The sequence below is a fragment of the Lolium rigidum genome, chromosome 6 (genome assembly GCF_022539505.1).
Source record: "Lolium rigidum isolate FL_2022 chromosome 6, APGP_CSIRO_Lrig_0.1, whole genome shotgun sequence".
In the NCBI taxonomy this organism is placed as follows: domain Eukaryota; kingdom Viridiplantae; phylum Streptophyta; class Magnoliopsida; order Poales; family Poaceae; genus Lolium; species Lolium rigidum.
Window position 1 is genome coordinate 101,259,875 of NC_061513.1, and position 10,534 is coordinate 101,270,408.

Here is a 10,534-nt window from a genome sequence, read left to right on the forward strand (position 1 = left end):
TTCCCCTTCTGCACTAGGAGACTCGGCGGCACCAACTTCAACTGCCTCCTCACGCATGCCGAGGACATCGGCAAGACCTTCCCCAAGGTCGGCACGATGGTGAACGTCTACTCCTTCAGCGCCAAGCACAAGGCGCTCAGCATGCACCTCCGCAACTTCCAGCAGGTGGAGATCGCCGCCGGGCGCATGCCTCCGCTCAAGCCCAAGGTGCCCAAGGGGAGCAACAAGTGGAGGCAGAGCCAGATGAGGTAGGCGGTGTCCTGGACGTGTGCTGCTGCTGCCTCCTCTATTTTGTTGTTAGCTAGGGATCCCTTGTTGTTATGTTGTGATTATGATGGTGCTGTGAAGAACCTCGAACCTGTTACTATTTTGGATGTTGTATGCAGCTTATATTCTAGGGAGGGATCCCTTTTATCTATCCCTATTCTACTATATGACTGTGTGAATTTATCGTACATTACCCTGGAGATTTGCTTCTAGATTTAACTACATTCATATGGACCAGAGGGAGTACTAGATTTGCTGCCATATTGGGCAAACAACGAGGACCAAAAGGCACAAATAATTGAAGAAAGACAGAAATGCAAGCTTCTCTAGATTTGATATTAATTAGGTGAAAAAAGACAGAGAGAAACAGGGGAAAAGGTACTCTTAAAAATGCCAATTTGGGCCGAGAGAGACAGAACCTAGCTCCTGCTCACGTGCAACCAAACGCGGTCTCGTCCTGTCCCACGCGGTCCCTTTCTACCAGCCCCACGCGATGCGGCCCCACACGTCAGCACGGAATGGTCAACTAAACGGGAATCCTCCCGTCTGAGCTCCTTCTGCGGGTTTCAAACAAGGGCTTGGGGAAAACTGAGGAAAAACTAAGGAGCTGGGGAAAACTGAGTACAACTAAGGACCCGAGGGCACGAAAATAGAAATCCCTACTAGATAAGTAACTCAAAGACTCGCGAGCTTCATCTTGCTTGTCACATAAAAAAGTATATAAAAAAGAAGAGCTAGTTTGACCACAACTTCCAATAGGGGAAGAAAATAGGAAAATTATAAGAAAAGGGCACTCCTCCATGGTTTGTGATTGCTTGGTCGGCACCCGAGGATTCGGTTAGCCATGGTATGTGTAAGCAAAGGTTGGGAGGAGTGTCACAAGTTTATAAGTAGTATAAATGAAAAGAGGCTTCGCCCAAATATTTCGGAACCGCTCTCAAACTTGCTTAGTATGGAAGATGACAATAGCTTTTTTTACTACTCGTTGACATGAACAATCACCTCTCAAAAGTGCATTTTATACTCTTGTTGTTTCAATAAAAAGCTCTAGCACATGAGTGATCTTACTTTCCTCTCAAAGAGAGACGTTCTTTTACTTTTATGTTGAGTCTCCACTTTCTAGTTTATGCACCACTTATGAGAGCATAGTTTTCATTCTTAGTTTTATGTGCATGGTCCCAAGATTTTATTGATTCATTCATAATTATGGTATTGCTTGTTGATACGTCTCCGATGTATCGATAATTTCTTATGTTCCATGCCACATTATTGATGATATCTACATGTTTTATACACATTATATGTCGTATTTATGCATTTTCCGGCACTAACCTATTAACGAGATGCCGAAGAGCCGGTTCTTGTTTTTCGCTGTTTTTTGGTTTCGAGAAATCCTACAAAGGAAATATTCTCGGAATTGGACGAAATCAACGCCCAGGGTCCTATTTTTGCACGAAGCTTCCAGAAGACCGAGGGGGAAAGGAAGTGGGGCCATGAGGCGCCGACACAACAGGGCGGCGCGGCCTAGCCCTTGGCCGCGCGGCCTTGGCGTGTGGGGCCCTCGTGTGGCCCCCCGCGTTGCCCTTCCGCCTACTTAAAGCCTTCGTCGCGAAACCCCCAGTACCGAGAGCCACGATACGGAAAACCTTGCGAGACGCCGCCGCCGCCAATCCCATCTCGGGGGATTACGGAGATCACCTCCGGCACCCTGCCGGAGAGGGGAATCATCTCCCGGAGGACTCTTCACCGCCATGGTCGCCTCCCGAGTGATGAGTGAGTAGTTCACCCCTGGACTATGGGTCCAAAGCGGTAGCTAGATGGTTGTCTTCTCCTCATGTGCTTCATTGTCGGATCTTGTGAGCTGCCTAACATGATCAAGATCATCTATCCGTAATTCTATATGTTGTGTTTGTCGGGATCCGATGGATAGAGAATACTATGTTATGTTGATTATCAATCTATTACCTATGTGTTGTTTATGATCTTGCATGCTCTCCGTTATTAGTAGAGGCTCGGCCAAGTTTTTGCTCTTAACTCCAAGAGGGAGTATTTATGCTCGATAGTGGGTTCATGCCTCCATTAAATGCGGGACGAGTGACGGAAAGTTCTAAGGTTGTGGATGTCTTGTTGCCACTAGGGATAAAACATTGATGCTATGTCCGAGGATGTAGTTATTGATTACATTACGCACCATACTTAATGCAATTGTCTCGTTGTTTTGCAACTTAATACTGGAAGGGGTTCGGATGATAACCTCGAAGGTGGACTTTTTAGGCATAGATGCATGCTTGGATAGCGGTCTATGTACTTTGTCGTAATGCCCAATTAAATCTCACAATATTCATCATATCATGTATGTGCATTGTTATGCCCTCTCTATTTGTCAATTGCCCGATTGTAATTTGTTCACCCAACATGCTATTTATCTTATGGGAGAGACACCTCTAGTGAGACTGTGGACCCCGGTCCATTCTTTTACATCGAATACAATCTATCGCAATACTTGTTCTCTTGTTTTTCGCAAACAATCATCATCCACACTATACATCTAATCCTTTGTTACAGCAAGCCGGTGAGATTGACAACCTCACCTGTTTCGTTGGGGCAAAGTACTTTGGTTGTGTTGTGCGGGTTCCACGTTGGCGCCGGAATCCCTGGTGTTGCGCCGCACTACATCCCGCCGCCATCAACCTTCGATGTGCTTCTTGACTCCTCTCTGGTTCGATTAAACCTTGGTTTCTTGCGAGGAAACTTGCTACTGTGCGCATGACACCTTCCTCTTGGGGTTCCCAACGGACGTGTCAACTACACACATCAAGCAAATTTCTGGCGCCGTTGCCGGGGACCTGAAGAAAAGTTACACCACAGAGATCTCTAACTCCCACGTCAACTTTGCGCCAGCAACAAATTTCTGGCGCCGTTGCCGGGGAGATCAAGACACGCTGCAAGGGGAGTCTCCAGAATCCAATCTCTTTACTTTGTTTTTGTCTTGCTTTATTTTATTTACTTTCTTGTTTGCTGCATTATATCAAAACACAAAAAAATTAGTTGCTAGTTTTACTTTATTTACTGTCCTGCACTCTATATCAAAAACACAAAAAATTAGTTACTTGCATTTACTTTATCTAGTTTGCTTTATTTACTACTGCTAAAATGGCCACTCCTGAAAATACTAAGTTGTGTGACTTCACAACCACAAATAATAATGATTTCTTATGCACACCTATTGCTCCACCCTGCTACTACGACGAGAATTCTTTGAAATTAAACCTGCTCTACTTGAATCTTGTTATGCGAGAGCAATTTTCACAGTGTTAGTTACGATGATGCTGCTGCCCATCTCAATAATTTTGTTGAATTGTGTGAAATGCAAAAGTATAAAGATGTAGATGGTGACATTATAAAATTAAAATTGTTTCCTTTCTCATTAAGAGGAAGAGCTAAAGATTGGTTGCTATCTCTGCCTAAGAATAGTATTGATTCATGGACTAAATGCAAGGATGCTTTTATTGGTAGATATTATCCCCCTACTAAAATTATATCTTTGAGAAGTAGCATAATGAATTTCAAGCAATTAGATAATGAACATGTTGCTCAAGCTTGGGAAAGAATGAAATCTTTGGTTAAAAATTGCCCAACCCATGGACTGACTACTTGGATGATCATCCAAACCTTTTATGCAGGACTGAACTTTTCTTCGCGGAACCTATTGGATTCAGCTGCTGGAGGTACCTTTATGTCCATCACTCTTGGTGAAGCAACAAAGTTCCTTGATAATATGATGATTAATTACTCTGAATGGCACACGGAAAGAGCTCCACAAGGTAAGAAGGTAAATTCTATCGAAGAAACCTCTTCCTTGAGTGATAAGATTGATGCTATTATGTCTATGCTTGTGAATGATAGGACTAATGTTGATCCTAATAATGTTCCGTTAGCTTCATTGGTTGCCCAAGAAGAACATGTTGATGTAAACTTCATTAAAAATAATAATTTCAACAACAATGCTTATCGGAACAATTCTAGTAATAACTATAGGCCATATCCTTATAATAATGGTAACGGTTATGCTAATTCTTATGGGAATTCTTACAACAATAATAGGAACACACCCCCCTGGACTTGAAGCTATGCTTAAATTTTTTATTAGTACACAAACTGTTTTTAACAAATCTGTTGAGGAAAAGCTCAATAAAATTGATATTCTCGCTTCTAAGGTTGATAGTCTTGCCTCTGATGTTGATCTTTTGAAGTAGAAAGTTATGCCTAATATGGATATTGAAAATAAAATTGTTACTACAGCAAATGCCATCCAAGTTAGAATTAATTAGAATATAAGATTGATGGCCGAATTGCATGCTAGGTGGGAAAAAGAAGAAAATGAAAAACTAGCTAAAGAGAGTAATGTAGCTAAAGTTTGGACTATTACCACCACTAGTAATGTTAATGATTCACATGTTGCTGCACCTCCTACTATTAATGATAAAATAATTGGTATTGGCAATGTTAATACTCCTAGTGCAAAGCGTGCAAAATTGCCTGAAACTGCTAAAACTGCTGAAATTGCGTGTGATAAAACTGCTGAAATTTTTTCCAACATTGGGGATGATGATCCCATTGCTTTATATTATAATGGTTTGGATTTTGATGATTGCCACATCTCTGAAGTTATAAAGTTCTTACAAAAACTTGCTAACAGTCCCAATGCTAGTGCTATAAACTTGGCTTTCACGAAACATATTACAAATGCTCTCATAAAAGCTAGAGAAGAGAAACTAAAACTTGAAACTTCTATTCCTAGAAAGCTAGAGGATGGTTGGGAGCCCATCATTAAGATGAAGGTCAATAACTTTGATTGTAATGCTTTATGTGATCTTGGTGCAAGTATTTCCGTTATGCCTAAGAAAATTTATAATATGCTTGACTTGCCACCATTGAAAAATTGTTATTTGGATGTTAATCTTGTTGATAATGCTATAAAGAAACCTTTGGGGAAAGTTGATAATGTTCGCATTACCGTTAACAATAACCTTGTCCCCGTTGATTTTGTTGTCTTGGATATTGAATGCAATGCATCTTGCCCCATTATATTGGGAAGACCTTTTCTTCGAACTGTTGGAGCTATCATTGATATGAAGGAAGGTAATATTAAATATCAATTTCCTCTCAAGAAAGGTATGGAACACTTACCTAGAAAGAGAATGAAGTTACCTTTTGATTCTATTATTAGAACAAGTTATGATATCAATGCTTCATCTCTTGATAATACTTGATACACACTTTCTGCGCCTAGCTGAAAGGCGTTAAAGAAAAGCGCTTATGGGAGACAACCCATGTTTTTTTTCTACAGTACTTTTATTTTATATTTGAGTCTTGGAAGTTTTTTACTACTGTAGCAACCTCTCCTTATATTAGTTTTGTGCTTTGTTGTGCCAAGTAAAGTCTTTGATAGTAAGGTTCATACTAGATTTGGACTACTGCGCGAGTATGATTTCTTTGCTGTCACGAATTTCGACCTGCCTCTCTGTAGGTAGCTCAGAAAAATATGCCAATTTACGTGCGTGATCCTCAGATATGTACGCAACTTTCATTCAATTTGGGAATTTTCATTTGAGCAAGTCTGGTGCCTCGATAAAATCCATCTTTACGGACTGTTCTGTTTTGACAGATTCTGCCTTTTATTTCGCATTGCCTCTTTTGCTATGATGGATGAATTTCTTTGTTCCATTAATGTCCAGTAGCTTTATGCAATGTCCGGAAGTGTTAAGAATGATTGTGTCACCTCTGAACATGTTAATTTTTATTGTACACTAACCCTCTAATGAGTTGTTTCGAGTTTGGTGTGGAGGAAGTTTTCAAGGATCAAGAGAGGAGAATGATGCAATATGATCAAGGAGAGTGAAAGCTCTAAGCTTGGGGATGCCCCGGTGGTTCACCCCTGCATATTTTAAGAAGACTCAAGCGTCTAAGCTTGGGGATGCCCAAGGCATCCCCTTCTTCATCGACAACATTATCAGGTTCTTCCCCTGAAACTATATTTTTATTCCATCACATCTTATGTGCTTTGCTTGGAGCATCGGTTGGTTTTTGTTTTTGTTTTGTTTGAATAAAATGGATCCTAGCATTCATTGTGTGGGAGAGAGACACGCTCCGCTGTTGCATATGGACAAATATGTCCTTAGGCTTTACTCATAGTATTCATGGCGAAGGTTGAATCTTCTTCGTTAAATTGTTATATGGTTGGAATCGGGAAATGCTACATGTAGTAATTCTAAAATGTCTTGAATAATTTGATACTTGGAAATTGTTGTGCTCATGTTTAAGCTCTTGCATCATATACTTTGCACCCATTAATGAAGAAACACCTAGAGCTTGCTAAATTTGGTTTGCATATTTGGTCTCTCTAAAGTCTAGATAATTTCTAGTATTGAGTTTTGAACAACAAGGAAGACGGTGTAGAGTCTTATAATGTTTACAATATGTATTTTATGTGAGTTTTGCTGCACCGGTTCATCCTTGTGTTTGTTTCAAATAACCTTGCTAGCCTAAACCTTGTATCGAGAGGGAATACTTCTCATTCATCCAAAATCCTTGAGCCAACCACTATGCCATTTGTGTCCACCATACCTACCTACTACATGGTATTTCTCCGCCATTCCAAAGTAAATTTCTTGAGTGCTACCTTTAAATTTCCATTCTTTACCTTTGCAATATATAGCTCATGGGACAAATAGCTTAAAAACTATTGTGGTATTGAATATGTACTTATGCACTTTATCTCTTATTAAGTTGCTTGTTGTGCGATAACCATGTTTACGGGGACGCCATCAACTATTCTTTGTTGAATATCATGTGAGTTGCTATGCATGTCCGTCTTGTCCGAAGTAAGGGAGATCTACCACTTTATTGGTTAGAGCATGCATATTGTTAGAGAAGAACATTGGGCCGCTAACTAAAGCCATGAATCATGGTGGAAGTTTCAGTTTTGGACATATATCCTCAATCTCATATGAGAACACTAATTGTTGCTACATGCTTATGCATTAAAGAGGAGTCCATTATCTGTTGTCTATGTTGTCCCGGTATGAATGTCTAAGTTGAGAATAATCAAAAGCGAGAAATCCAAAATGCGAGCTTTCTCCTTAGACCTTTGTACAGGCGGCATAGAGGTACCCCTTTGTGACACTTGATTAAAACATGTGTATTGCGATGATCCCAGTAGTCCAAGCTAATTAAGACAAGGTGCGGGCACTATTAGTATACTATGCATGAGGCTTGCAACTTGTAAGATATAACTTACATAATACATATGCTTTATTACTACCGTTGACAAAATTGTTTCTTGTTTTCAAAACAAAAGCTCTAGCACAAATATAGCAATCGATGCTTTCCTCTTTGAAGGACCTTTCTTTTACTTTTAATGTTGAGTCAGTTCACCTATTTCTCTCCACCTCAAGAAGCAAACACTTGTGTGAACTGTGCATTGATTCCTACATACTTGCATATTGCACTTGTTATATTACTCTATGTTGACAATATCCATGAGATATACATGTTACAAGTTGAAAGCAACCGCTGAAACTTAATCTTCTTTTGTGTTGCTTAAATACCTTTACTTTGATTTATTGCTTTATGAGTTAACTTTTATGCAAGACTTATTGATGCTTGTCTTTAAGTACTATTCATGAAAAGTCTTTGCTTTATGATTCATTTGTTTACTCATGTCATTACCATTGTTTTGATCGCTGCATTCATTACATATGTTTACAATAGTATGATCAAGGTTATGATGTCATGTCACTCCAGAAATTATCTTTGTTATCGTTTACCTGCTCGGGACGAGCAGAACTAAGCTTGGGGATGCTGATACGTCTCCGACGTATCGATAATTTCTTATGTTCCATGCCACATTATTGATGATATCTACATGTTTTATACACATTATATGTCGTATTTATGCATTTTCCGAGCACTAACCTATTAACGAGATGCCGAAGAGCCGATTCTTGTTTTCTCGCTGTTTTTGGTTTCGAAATCCTACAAAGGAAATATTCTCGGAATTGGACGAAATCAACGCCCGGGGTCCTATTTTTGCACGAAGCTTCCGGAAGACCGAGGGGAAAGGAAGTGGGGCCACGAGGCGCCGACACAACAGGGCGGCGCGGCCCGGCCCTTGGTCGCGCGGCCCGGCGTGTGGGGCCCTCGTGTGGCCCCCGCGTTGCCCTTCCGCCTACTTAAAGCCTTCGTCGCGAAACCCCCGGTACCGAGAGCCACGATACGGAAAACCTTACCGAGACGCCGCCGCCGCCAATCCCATCTCGGGGGATTACGGAGATCACCTCCGGCACCCTGCCGGAGAGGGGAATCATCTCCCGGAGGACTCTTCACCGCCATGGTCGCCTCCGGAGTGATGAGTGAGTAGTTCACCCCTGGACTATGGGTCCAAAGCAGTAGCTAGATGGTTGTCTTCTCCTCATGTGCTTCATTGTCGGATCTTGTGAGCTTCCTAACATGATCAAGATCATCTATCTGTAATTCTATATGTTGTGTTTGTCGGGATCCGATGGATAGAGAATACTATGTTATGTTGATTATCAATCTATTACCTGTGTGTTGTTTATGATCTTGCATGCTCTTCGTTATTAGTAGAGGCTCTGGCCAAGTTTTTGCTCTTAACTCCAAGAGGGAGTATTTATGCTCAATAGTGGGTTCATGCCTCCATTAAATCTGGGACGGTGACGTAAAGTTCTAAGGTTGTGGATGTGCTTGTTGCCACTAGGGATAAAACATTGATGCTATGTCCGAGGATGTAGTTATTGATTACATTACGCACCATACTTAATGCAATTGTCTCGTTGTTTTGCAACTTAATACTGGAAGGGGTTCGGATGATAACTCGAAGGTGGACTTTTTAGGCATAGATGCATGCTCGGATAGCGGTCTATGTACTTTGTCGTAATGCCCAATTAAATCTCACAATATTCATCATATCATGTATGTGCATTGTTATGCCCTCTCTATTTGTCAATTGCCCGACTGTAATTTGTTCACCCAACATGCTATTTATCTTATGGGAGAGACACCTCTAGTGAACTGTGGACCCCGGTCCATTCTTTTACATCGAATACAATCTACTCGCAATACTTGTTCTCATTGTTTTCTCGCAAACAATCATCATCCACACTATACATCTAATCCTTTGTTACGACAAGCCGGTGAGATTGACAACCTCATCTGTTTCGTTGGGGCAAAGTACTTTGGTTGTGTTGTGCGGGTTCCACGTTGGCGCCGGAATCCCCGGTGTTGCGCCGCACTACATCCCGCCGCCATCAACCTTCGACGTGCTTCTTGACTCCTACTGGTTCGATTAAACCTTGGTTTCTTACTGAGGGAAACTTGCTACTGTGCGCATCACACCTTCCTCTTGGGGTTCCCAACGGACGTGTCAACTACACGCATCACTTGTTCAAACTTTTTGTTTCTAGTCATCCTTATAATCTTTTAAAAGTGTCCAAGCATTTATGTTTTGCTTCCACTTATGGGACAAGCTGAGTACCACTTTATTATGTATCTATGCTATGCTCTTGACAATCACTTTGCTTTCCATGCACGTTATACATTTTCTTTTGTTTGATTACTATTCATGTTTTAGCATGGTTAGAAGTTTCCTTGTTTGATTATATCTATCATGCTTATGTTAGGATTCTATGATTCCAGCTATGTTTGCTTTTACACTTAGATTGATCAAAGTAGTGTGACAGCATGTCACCTAAAAAATTATCTGTTTGTTATCACTTACCTACTCGAGGACGAGCAGGAGTTAAGCTTGGGGATGTTGATACGTCCAAACGTATCTATAATTTTTGATGCTCCATGCTTGTTTTGTTACAATTCTTATATGTTTTATGTGCACTTTTCCACACTTTTTAGCATTTTCTGGGACTAACCTATTAACGCAGTGCCGCAGTGACAGTTCCTGTTTTATGCTGTTTTTGTGTTTCAAAAAAGTTGTACATGAAAGTTTCTCGGAATTGGACGAAACAAAAGCCCAGAGTCTTATTTTTCCGGGACGAAGACGGAGCCAGAAGGACACGCGCAGGAGAGCTGCCACATGGCAGTACATAGGGCAGGCGCGGCCCCACCCTTGGCCGCGCCTGGCTCTTGTACTGGCGCCTCGTCGCCTCGATTGCTCCGCCCTTCCTCCTATTTATTCCTCATATCGGGAAAACCCCAGGGACGAGAGCCTCTATCCACGAAAAGTTCCGAC